Source organism: Haliaeetus albicilla, chromosome 1 (assembly GCF_947461875.1).
Source record: "Haliaeetus albicilla chromosome 1, bHalAlb1.1, whole genome shotgun sequence".
Taxonomy (NCBI): domain Eukaryota; kingdom Metazoa; phylum Chordata; class Aves; order Accipitriformes; family Accipitridae; genus Haliaeetus; species Haliaeetus albicilla.
In genome coordinates, this window is record NC_091483.1 from 5,978,705 (window position 1) to 5,991,314 (window position 12,610).

The window sequence follows — 12,610 nt, forward strand, 5'->3', positions numbered from 1 at the left end:
TATACCAAATTATAGATACTATTCCAAAGAAAAAGACTTCAGAGAGCTCCTGGCTTCAGACTACTGTGGTGTGAGCTCTGTCTCTCGTAGCCTTTTGTATGAGATGCACATAAGATATCTGTGGACATACGAGGCTTGCAACAACAGTCCACCGGGTCTGAACATCTCCTGTGAGCCCGGAAAGGCAAACAGCATTTGTACAGGCAGCAGCCTGGCAACTAATAAACAGCACATTACTCTGCGTCTCATAAATCTCCATGAAGTTCATTTATTCTCTTCTGAGAATGAATAACTAATGTGAAGCCTCTTCTTGCCAGTTATTGTAGCACTATACAAAGCGATTTAGATGTGGAAGCTGCTATTAATAGCAGCAAACAAGCTACTAATTGGATGGTTATGTAATGGCATTGTTATGAAACCTAGTTTGGGTTTGACACCTCCTATTTTCTAAAAACAACATTAAAAACCCCAAACAAATCCATGGTTAGCAGTACGTAACATGAAACAAAGACTAAATAATTACCAATCTTTCAAAACTCAAATAGGATTAAAAAGGAAATAAAAATCAATTCATTTATCTGAATTCTAGCAGAAACGAGCTGGAAGTGAATCACTCAACAGATCTGCTGTTCAAAGGGATACTTTAAAGTAACTTTCTCCAATACCTGCCCTGCAAATACTGACAAAAAATTCAAAGTGGCCTGTTTCTGTGACTTGTAAAATCTCAGATAGTTTTTTTCATTTAAAAAATGGGCTTTGAATGAATACAAACAGAATATATTTTAAGGAGAAAGAACGACCAGAAAGTATCTGTGTGACACACACTGATACAAATCATGGACTAGGGTTAGGCACGGATCTCTACTTCTGTAAATGACAATACAGATGCACCTACACAGTTTGACATTTTTTAAGTAACTTTAAAAAAAAAAAGAGAGAAACAAATGGGGATGACATTTTGTTCCCTGCCATACAGGAGAGAAAATTGCACTCCATTAGGAGAGAGGCTTTTATCTGGGGTGGCCCTTTGCAGTGCCTCTGTTCTTAAGGCTGGGCATCAGTAACACAATGTACAGCACCAGGAACTTCTCCTGATGAAATCCAACTACTGCCTAATAGTTGTGAGGTTATTTTCCTTTTGATACATCAAAAGCAGCAGCATACAGGGCCTATAAGAAGAAGGATCCCTCCAGAGGTTTGTAGTTATATGTATATAATAATATTTAAAGAGATGAAAATTCTTGGTCAAGACTGCACAGCTCTAATGCCTCTTGGTTTAATCTTTGACCATGAAATTACCTCTCAACATGCACAGTGCCAGCAATTATTGTTTGATCAATGTTATCTATAACCTTTTGTTGCTGAGGTTAAATCAAGGCTGTCACTCCAGAACTGCGTCCTTAATGAAGGAGCCCAGGATTCTCACACAAGCAATCTAATGGAACACTTCAGCTGTCTATCTACAAACACACATCCTCATGTCTGTGCAGAGAAATACATAAAGTTGCTTCCAACTGAGTCACCTCTTAAATTTCAGGAAGCTATGAGAGCGGTAGCAGCAGCGTAGGAGGAAAGCAGGGTGCGGTGGCAGCATCATGACCTGTACGTAAAGGAATTTAGCCCCTGACACAGAGAGCGGGTATAGCAGCGTGCAGGAGCCAGGCACAGCCTACGTATACACAGCTATAGGCACCTCATCACACGGATTGCCTCTGTCATCCGCAGCAGTTTTGCAACTGGTAGGATATTTTGAGTTATGCTCTTTTTTTATTGCTTTTTATCTGGCAACGGATACTATACTCAGCCATGCTGACTCCATGTTATTTTCCGCTCCTTGTCATTTTACATTGTCTAGGTGATGATAAAACCCCTGATTTATCCAGCACAGTGTGCTAGGAAGGGTTTATACCAATAAAAGAAAACTCCACTTCAGTTCCTTCATTGTTAAAGCACCCAGAGGAAGCAGCCAAAGGGCTTACAGAGATTTGATGCAGAGCGTCCCAGCACCACAGTAATTATAGCAAGCGTGCCTAAAAAGTGGTGATAACTTAGGATTCAGCAACTGTTGAAAGGAACAAGACATTATAGAAACCAAGCAGGAATTTGGGTGGTCCAGATGTCTTCCACATGTATCCAGTTAATTATCAAGAACTAGAAATCTCTTATCCATTATATGTGTGTGTGTACATATATATCAGTATGCATATATATATAAAAATATATATATAAATATATATACACACATCTCTCCAGACTATTAACTTCATTAGAGTATTTTGGAGCCACAGTGTGGCAAATAATACCAGAATCTTCTCCTAAAATAAAGTACCAGCATGCTTTCCTACTCCTACGCATCACATGAAATGAGTTTTCTCTTAAATGCATCTTTTCACTGGTAGTATAGTTTGTCTGTATTGTTACTGCTCTTCCGTAATGTCATTTGTGTGGGAAGGAAGAGGGATATAGCAGCTCCTCTGAGTAGTAACGCTATTTTGTATTTCTGTAGTGGTAGTATGGAAGGGGTCCAATAGGATACAAACTTACTTTGTCACCTGTTTCACTGTAAGGCAGAGTTCATCAGATCTACAAAGTTCATTCACAGTCCTCTGATTTCTTAATTTTTGATTATCCTGAATTTATACTAGTATAAATCTATACTTTTACAACACTTCAAAAACTTTTAAAATACTTTAAATACTGTCTAAATCTTTAAGTGCTGTTTACATTTTAAATACCTTATAAATATTTGAAAGTTACCTTTAAATGATGTTTAAATATGGGAAATTTTTTCCTATGTCTGATGTCACTTTTTTTCCTCTGTAATAGTGTTTTTTCTGCCCTTTGCATTGCCTACCTGCAGTTGATAGTACATCTAGCTACAATCTGCTCTGTGTATATACAGCTGATCACTGTTTTTCCCAAGGTACGGCAACCCAAGCTTCCTTGTTGGTGAGTGCATTGAATTATTGTCTGCCTATTGTCTATTAATAACTGTTACCATTTCCTGCTGGGTTTATATATACTTCATTTCATGTGTAGGTCATATTTTAATTGATTTCTGGCATTTTATGCTGATGGCCAAAATTCATGAGAGAAGTGAATGGACCAGTAATTTCCAATTATAATTTTGCAGTCAGACTACTTGTTTGCATGGAGGAGTCGTTTGTTTGTGACACCACTTTGATACAGAGTGCTAAAAATCCAAACTGTTCCTGGGCCTTCTGGTATTGTCGTTCAAAGGAAGAAACACTTAGCTAGGTCGTGACTACAGCATGACTAAGGCTGGGACAGAAAAGCCTTCCAGGGTGATTAAGCTATTTAGGTGCTCTTTTCTCCTTTGTGGTACTTAGCTGTGGAAGGTGGAATCACAGAGGAAAAAATATGAGCTGAAGGAAAGATGGTTTTCCAATGGAGAAACTGAGAAGCTACTTCTCTGCAGGATATCATCCAGGAAATACCAGTTTTTGTTTTCCTCTGGATTTTACCAGTCTCTTTTTTTTTTTTTTTTTTAATAAATGGAAAGACCTCCCTGCAATTCTGAATCAGAAAGATTCTCTAGACAGAAGTCAGGATGGGGAAGGAGCTTACCTATAGGTTGTGTCAGCTGGAGGAGATGGTGTTGAATATTCACATATTGTAAGTGAGGGTAAAAACCAGACTGTACACGAGTAATTCCCGTTGATCTTAAACTACCAAGCTCCTGCAGTACAGACTGTGGCTATCATTGCACTTCTGGTACTGTTTTGTCCCAATAACCAGTACTCTGAGGTGTGGTAAAATGTATTCAGGAAAAAAAAAAAAAAAGAGAAAAAAAAAAAGATAGCCAATTGGTTCTGGTGATTAATGTGTTAAATCCGTATTTACAGACAATATAACTAGTAAAGGTATACATAAAGCATACGTGAAAACATTGCATATGTCTAATCATTACTCGAGGTATGAATCACACTATATGTCATAATAATTACTAGAAAAATATTTACTTGAGCCAAAGCTTAGATATAATTAAGGAGATGAATCTAATTCAGCAGGTTTCTATGCCCAGTATTGGCTATAAATTTTGCTTGAAACAAAAATGATAGTACCACATCCATCATATTTCACAGTTCAAAGAGAAAAACTAGTGCTCCACGTGTGAAAAATTCCTTCTGATTATTTATGCAAGTTACTTAGTGCTAATACGTTGAAAGGAAGATACCGCTGTAAAGCTCACAAAAGCCCAGGCTGAGCTGAAGTTCCTTCCTGTAACAGGGTATTTCCAAAAGCTATTTGCAACAACTTTGCTAGAATCTCCAACGCAAGGGGTGCCTATCCCACCCGAACCTGGTGAGCCACAGCCTCTGAGCTTCTCAGGTGGTGCTCCGCAGGTACGTATGTGCCCTGGCATAGTAGCTGTCAGGGCCAGTTATTTATTATTTGCTCTTTCCAAACAGGTGTCTAATAAAGCTGCCTATTAATTCTGATTGCACCAGAGGCTCATGTATGGCGTTCCCTTCTGTCTAAGGTCACCCTTTGTCTCGCTCCCTTCAGCGGAGGGCCGCTGCATGGGAACTGCTGGTGTCCCTCTAAGGACAGACTGTATTTGGATGGCTGTAAGAGAAAGGCCTGCCTTCTTCCTTCACTCCTTCTGTAAGCTATCCATGCTGCTTCTGAATTGCAAAGGTGAGCAGAAAAAAATATTGAAATTGCTGATTTTGCCTTACCTGGAGATGCTCTCATTTGGTCAAGTGTCCCACTGTGAAATGACTCTCTTCATTTCAAGCAAGGGGGTGGTGAAGGGCTGGGCTGGAGAAGATACTTGCCCTCAACTGACCCAAACGTAAGCAAGAAGCAAACGCTTCGCACTTTAATGTATATTTGGAGACAACATAGGCAGAGAACAGACAGGCTCATCTTTAATTTGCTCAATAACCAGAGAATGGTACATATCGTTACAGTAGCCTTTTGTGCCATAAAAGCAGGGAGAACAAATACCATGTTACACATACCTGAAACACAGTGGTCACATTCACAGGTGTGCCCTTACCAAAATCTTTTGCGCTACAACAGTGAGCATTTTGTGGAGCTCGAGATAACACAGTAAAGGAAATGTTGGGAAATGCTGGCACTCTTACAAAAGATAAAACCAAAAAGAAAAGGGTTTTTTTTGCATTACCAATTGACATTTTGCAAAGTAACTCCTCTTGAAAAGGAAACCGAAACTTCCGTTATTCAAATAGTTTTGTCCCGGTGAGCTGATTCAGACAATTTGCACTTAATTCAAGGAATCATTTTTACTTGATATTTTTTGGCCAGTAAATAAGAATATATTTGTTGCTCTGAGTATTCTGAAGTATGCTGAGTGCAATATGTGAAGACCTAAGAAATGGCATTCTGACAAAGTTAAATTAGTCTACAGGCTAGATGTTCAGACATTGCACGTACCTTTATTCTTATTTCCTTTCATTTTTCTCTTACTGTTAGCACTCCCTGCTGTCTAGGTCATGAAGCCAGTTACTGCATTTCTCCTCTCCTCATATTTAAAGCCTCCACAAGTCTTACAACTGTGTTTTTCTCAAAAGTCAGCCTTCTTCCTAGTCAGCACTCTCTCAACACTAGCCTATGCACTGGTTCTTTCAAGATCTTCCCATTTTCTGACCAAATCTTTTCTCCCCTCTTCGGTTCCATCTGTCCAAACTATTGCCATCAATATATTTCCCTTTTCTCACCACTCCAAGAATGTTCCCCTACTTCTAAAATCTCAACATTGACTCATTTCCCCCATAAAATGGAAGCCTGCCTCTTTTCTCAGCTCTGATTAACTCCATTACTGCTTAGTTCTGACCTCACCTTCTCTTGGAAAGCCTTTTCGTCTCCAGTACTGGGAATGCCTGTGTATGGGAAGCAGGGGACACTGTTATTAATTTCCTTCTTTAACTTTCTTCATCAAAAGGATGCTCTGAATCTAAAACGCATGGTAGATGAAATTCCTTCGAGTCACCTCCCTCATTTGTTTTAGGAAATGCCTGAAAATACTTACAAAACAATCACCAAAACCCGTTTAGAACAAAGATTCAGCACAGCTTGAAAGATTGCATGCGGTTTCCACCAAATGAATAGAGCTGTCTTGAACTTCTATTATATATCCTTGACTTTCAGCCCCTGGTTAGACCAGCCAAGGGTTTGCTCCTCGTTGTGATTAACTGGCAACAATATCCAGCAGGCTTTGGGGTGATTTAGGAATAACTGAAGCACATCGTATTATTCCCATTCCTTTTCATTGCCTCTTCCTGTTCCAGTTCTTATGGGAGCTGTGGTACCGGATTCATAAGAGCAGCACGTAGTCATGTGGGTTTGTAGCATTTTGGAGTTGCCTGCATTCTCCGATGCCTTTATGGAGCTCGCTTAATGCAAGGGGAGCACAGCAGAGGAGCGAATGCAGACTCTTGTGCTTTCTACTTCGTTTGTAGACCGGTGAGCTTCTATGGAGTATGTCAGCTGAGATCATAGTTAATTCATAATCTTGACGATATTGAGGTTGTCATAGCCAGCCTTTCCAGATGCATATATTTCTCTTGAATTTATATGACAAGGTAACACTAAAATCAGACCTCTTACCACACCAGAGAAATGCATGTATTTCTCAGAGTCTATCACCACTGAACCAAAAGTAACAAACCCCTGGGAACTCTGGAAGGAGATATATTTATCCTTTCTGAGTCATCCAGTCATACAGGGCTCAAGGCTGGTGCTAAAACTTCCAGAAACATTTGGAAAGCAACCACAGAAATCAATCAAACAAACAAAACCCTGGAAAATAGGTAAGAGGAAGCTAGAGAAGCACATTGGAGCCAGCACTCACTCTTCAGAACGTCCCTTCTCTGCTCCTTCAGCTTCTGCCACACATGCCACCTCCTCCAGCACACCACCTCCAACATTGCTGGGTTTTTTTGCTCACACTTTGGAGGCCTGATGCCTCCTGAAACTCTGCAAGTGAGGTTGCAACGACCCTAAAGCTGTCTCTCACTTAAATGAATGATCTGCTTATATTTGTCAATACTGGTTCAGCTGAAGGAGTTCAACTGCTCCTACGTGTGAAATGAGCATTGTCAGGAACAGATTTATACCCTTGTACAGACCAGACTTCATGAGCAATTTTCCAAAAGTAACTTGAGTTTCTGGGGTCTGATTAGGTGAGCTTTGTTGTTTCTCTTCCTTTACCTTTCCTTGGAAGGAGCTCTGTCAACATGATGTATCTCCCTGGCATCCTACCTACGGCTGATCCTTCTGTGTGGGAGATCTCTTTCTCATTCCTCCTCAAAGGAGAGTGGGGAGGAATTTAATGAGGTCTGGGTCTGTATGAGTTTCAGAGAAATTTGTAACAGTTATGTCTGTATTTGTCACTCCTGTGTTTCAGACCAGAGCAGTTTTTTGTTAATGTTGGCAACTCTGAACAAAGAAAGTCTTAAAGTTATTAAATGTAAACTATGTTAGCCACCTGATGGGGAGGAAAATCCAGACCACTTTAGTGGCGTCTCAGAATCATTCAATTTTAATTCTCAAAATTAACATCGAAGATATTTTTGCTGTCTGGAAAATTTTCATCATTTAATTTCTTTTTTGTGTTTATCTATGCCTCACTGTACTGTCTAACTGCAGCATAACTGTGGATGTGTGTGTGCGCACCCCGATATATAGTTATTGACAGCATTTGGGATGTCAGCTCCTGGATGTTGTATGTAGCAAATACGGATAAGCAGTTTACAGCCTAGTGGGGTCTTAGAGAATTCAGTCTGGGGGCTCTTGTGGCTCTAGTGCCCAGAAGAAAAGTGCAGTCTGGAAAAATCTTTTCTGTCTTCCTCTACAAAATGACTTTGGAGGTTCAGCAGTAATCTTGGCAGACTGTAAGCTGGCCTGTCTGCTTAAGAATATTTACAGCTCGACTTGTCCAAGCTGTTCTCTTTACCACGTCCACCAGGTGATCTACTGAAAACAAGGGAAAGAATCCCATTAACTTTAGTAGCTGCTGGGATAAGTCCTTATTCAACTCAGACGGGAAGGGTGATTTGCCTACAGATAAATATAACTGATGGCAAAACCAATAATAATCCAGCTGGTCAATGGCTCAATTTTGAGAAGGAGAAGTACTCCCTTTCCTTTTTTAAAAATATATTGTAACTATGTGGTAATGCTCCTAAATGTTACAGTTTATAATACATTTACTGAAGGATTCTGGACACCTTGAGTTAATCACTGGTCCTTCCTTAGTTAGATCTGAGCATTCAAAATGTTATTGCTTAGAGCAGTGGTGTTGGCTGACTTTGTCACTGAATTCCTGAATTTGGCATCCCATTGACATTGTTTCAGTCATTAACTGCTTAATAAGATAGCATAAGATAGCAACCTTCTGCATGCTTTTCTGTGTCCTGCTCTTCCTTCTCACCTTCCAGTCCTTGCTCCGTTAACTAATCCCTTCACAGCTTGAAGCATCCTTTTTTTAAATAATACCTATCATTTAAATCCATGTCATGCAAGTCAGTGGCAAAAGGTGTAATTCTTGGAGTGTTGCTGACTCTGCTACTTGCTTGTAAGAAGAGCTGTGTAAATAATGTAATATTTTGTTTGCTAGGAATTCATAAAAAATTACTCAGCTCAAAATTAAAGTGCATTAAAAAGAAATCACTCTCTTCAAAAGCATTATTTTAAAGGAACATTCTTAATTAAAAATACCTTCCAATAAAAAAAGAAGAAAAATGTATTATTTAAAACTCTGAGATGAAACTTATATCTTATTACAGCATTTCTGTTTCCTTTCCAATGCAAACAAATTAAAACAGCTCAGTTTTGCTAAGCCTGTATTTTTGTCCTTGCCACACACACACGCACACAAAGATTAAAAATAAAACCCCGCATTAATTTTTCACCTAGTCCTCCCTGTAGTGCTTCTAGAGGTAGGAGTTAAATGGCCAGCAATGCCTCCTAGTCTGTCAGGAGTAATGCTTTTTTAGGCCAGAGAAAAGTTCTGGTCTCCTGCATACCAAGAGCGTGACAGAATCACTGAGCTATCAAATGAGTTATTCTGCCAACATCTTTCTGGTTCACTGAAGAGTAAATTAATCCTACGTAAGAGTGCTCCAGCAGGAGAATAAGAGCAAGCACACACACTGCCATAGTCAGGTAGTAAGGTGCTTGCCAGGAGTGTAAATAATGGATAAATAATTAATTTTCTTTGGGGAACCTTCAAGGATCTACTTCTCTGAGTGCTTATGCACACATGGTGGAACAACTGCAGCAAGGAACTGAGCAGGAGAGCTTCTCCATGGAAAGAAAACAAGCCCTGGGGCAGGTTGCTCAGCAGCTGCACCGCAGCTCTTTACAACTCGCTGGAGACCCGGGACATCTGGGACTGGCACCAGTTTCCGGAGTCAGCGCCGATCAGAAGGTGTCTGGGAGGGAGCTGCTGCAGCAGAAGACATGAGGGCATATCTTAGGCCACCGTCATCACCTGGAAATGGTAGGCTACAGCGACTGAGTGTCTGTGGAAAAATGACAATCCTTTCAATGTGCTATTAAGGAGGCATTTGCATCACGTTTTAAATCAACAAGATAGGGATATTTTATTGATCAAAATACAGGTTTTCAGCTTTACTGCAATAATGCACCTGTAACTGCTTCAATGTTTTCAATCAGTTGCCCCAAGGCAATAAGGGCTTTGCCACAATACGTGCGACCTTGGGAAGGACCAAGGATTTCTGCTTAAGACCATCTGATCATAAAGCGAGTATTTTTCTGAACCCAAGATTACTCACATAATCATTTTCTGTCTAGACCTCTGCTGTAAATGGCTGTTGGATTTGTTCACGAACTAAATACACAGTATTCCTAGCAGTCCTCATAATGAGAAGTCTACACGAATGACCTTTTGAAAGCCCTCTGACTCCTTCAAAACATAAGCAAATTGAAAATCTGTATTTGCAAGATCAGAAATAAAATGAAAACCTCACTTTGGCTGTCTAAAAATAAAGCCATATGAAGCAAAGACCTTGCTGAATAGCAAACTCTTAAAATAAACACAATTTCCTTTGCCACAATAAATGTTGTTTCAGATTCTACAGTTGAATATATAATTCATTCCACTGAGCTGTAACATTTTGTTAAACTGCAGGAACTTTAGAGGAACAGCTCTTCAGTTTCTTATAGACTTGAACTGCTTACCACTCTCTTAAAAAAACTTTTGGAGAAGAGAAACACGCTGTAGGATGTTTTTTAAGCCTTTTTTTGGTTCATTATTGAGATCTGACTTTCTGCATCCACTAGATCAACCACAGATTAATTGTTTCTGTGGTCTTAGAGAAACCTGAAGCTCTAACCAGCTTTTAGAAGTTGACCTCGTGGGCCAGATCCTTGGCTGCCATTCTGGCTGCTTTGGTCTACTCAGGAAGAATTTGGAGAACGTATGGAGTGCTTAAACAGCAGCTACAAATTATGGTTTTGTTTCAGCTCAAGAGTGAACTAAATTTAAGAGATGATTGTTGTAACAAGAAAAAAACCCTCTGAACTGAAGTGTTTCCAAGCTATTCATCAGTTCCCTAGTATGTCTCCTGATGGAAATTCTCCAAGTCCTGCGATACTGATCTTGTAAACAATTATTTTCTTTCCTTAGCTCCTATAATAAGATTCTTTTTTTTTTTTTCAGATTGGGAAATGGGAAAAAAAACAAAAGGAATTTTTTTTTAAATCTCATTTTGGATCATGCATCGTTATAATGTCATTAAAAAACCCACAAAAACAACAGCAAGAAAAGAAAGTGAATTGACTTCAGTAATTTCTTCTAAATAGCTTTTTATTAAATAGTAAATGGCACAGTACTAACAGCTGGTTTGGCCTAATGCTTGTTGTCAGAATATACTGTTAGGAAAAAATGACATAGGGCAGGGAAATATGTTTAATTTTTTGATGTCTATGTATATATAGATAAGGAACCTGGCAGACATGCCCCCATAAATACTTATAATCATCAGACCACTCTGGGGTTTCAGTACTGCTGATTGCATTATTTATGCAGATATATACAAAATTATGCACAACTCACATGTTATATTTTTGTTAGAGGGAACTAAAAAATATGCTACTGTTCTGAATACTTTTTAATGCATATTCCCTTCCACTGATCTTATATTCATTCTTGCTTCAATGTAAATTTGCTGGTCTAAATTGAAACACCCTCCAGTCTTTTCGTACTCGCACTGCTGCACATAACATTTCCCTGGAGAGGAACTCATGGAGTAAACGCTTTGTACTTGCTCACAAGTTTCAAAGACTTCCTTCGCTGCTGCCTTTATGCTGTCAATTTAGTGTATTTGTATGAGGTGCAGCTGCCTCACCCAGAGGACAATTACCCTCGTACATAGGCTTATGCATTCACATTGTATGCACACAAGGGTTCACGTTAGTTCAGGGAAGAGTTGGCGGTTTTTTAACTCTTCCTACAAGATCACAGCTCTGGATCCTGACTCTAGAAACTCTGGAGCTTTAAAGTAAAAGAAACCTTTGTGGACGTATTTTGTATGCTTGTCTTCCCACGTATCAAAATAAAGATTGAGATGCTTTAGACTGGCTACTTAGACTAAAGCTACATGCTGCCTTTTACGGTGGAGGTCTAGTTGTACCATAGACTGACATACTCAACGTTTTAAATGTTTAAAGCGCTGTGCAGATGTTAATTTAACTTGTAACTTATCTCACCACCACTCAGTTTATCAGAAAGGAATAAAAGCAAAATGATACGACTTGCCCAAAGCGAAGCAAATAATCATTGGCAAAGCCTAGGCCAGAAATAAAAGTGGAGTTCAAAGGCACTGGTGGCACGTACGCATTTGAAAAGCCTTTTAAAGGAAAAATCTCAAAGTTGGGAAATAGAGAGTTTTGGTTCTGAAAATCGTTATAGTTCCAACAACTAGCGTTTCTTCATCTGCCACTATTACTTTAAATGTTTTAGAAAAGGAAATCTTATGGATAATCTAAACACACATACATTTTTCACTTACCCCCCCCCTTCCAACACACAAACGCTTTATTTCAACAGCGTTTCTAGTGTTGCTTTCAGAAACATTAAACCAATTACATTCCAAACACTTCAAAATCAAACACATTTAAAGTATCTTGCAGAGTTCTCTCTTGAATTTCAGTGCAACTCAGATGGCCTGGTAACCCCTCGTTTTGTGTTCGTGGTCTTTGATGATGTGGTTGCGTGCTATTTTAACAGAGAAGCCTGCCCTTATCTGGGCCAGAAATTAGCCCAAGGTCAAAGAACTGAGACAGCTGTTTACTATTACATTTTATCTTCATCACCGCACACGTGCTCTCTGCTTTGTATTCTCAACCCTTCCCCTCTATCTATGCAGCAAATACTGCATTATTCTCGTTCCCTGGTGGTGCTGGGTTTGGTGCGTGCGGTGCTCCCTTTGCAGCACATCTGTCTCCACGTCTCCACAAGGCTATACGGCCGACATCTACATCTTGACCTTCCTCCGAGCTGCCGACGCCTCCGGTGACTTCCCCGGTCATCGGTTCTCCTTTGGCGTGCCTGCTCGCGACCCCTCAGGCTGGATCTGCCCCCGGACCCAGGGTG

General features: G+C 39.7%; 1 long non-coding RNA gene across 1 annotated transcript in view; it reads left to right on the forward strand.

Annotated features, from left to right (window-relative positions):
* The window catches only part of LOC138689692 (uncharacterized), a 45,214-nt gene extending 35,441 nt beyond the window's left edge, over nucleotides 1-9,773 (forward strand). Inside the window, exons 10-12 of the long non-coding RNA XR_011328596.1 lie at nucleotides 1,538-1,739; nucleotides 2,827-2,949; nucleotides 4,434-9,773. This is a non-coding gene — a long non-coding RNA (uncharacterized lncRNA). The remainder of the gene's footprint in view (nucleotides 1-1,537; nucleotides 1,740-2,826; nucleotides 2,950-4,433) is intronic.
* The last annotated feature ends 2,837 nt before the right edge of the window (nucleotides 9,774-12,610 follow it).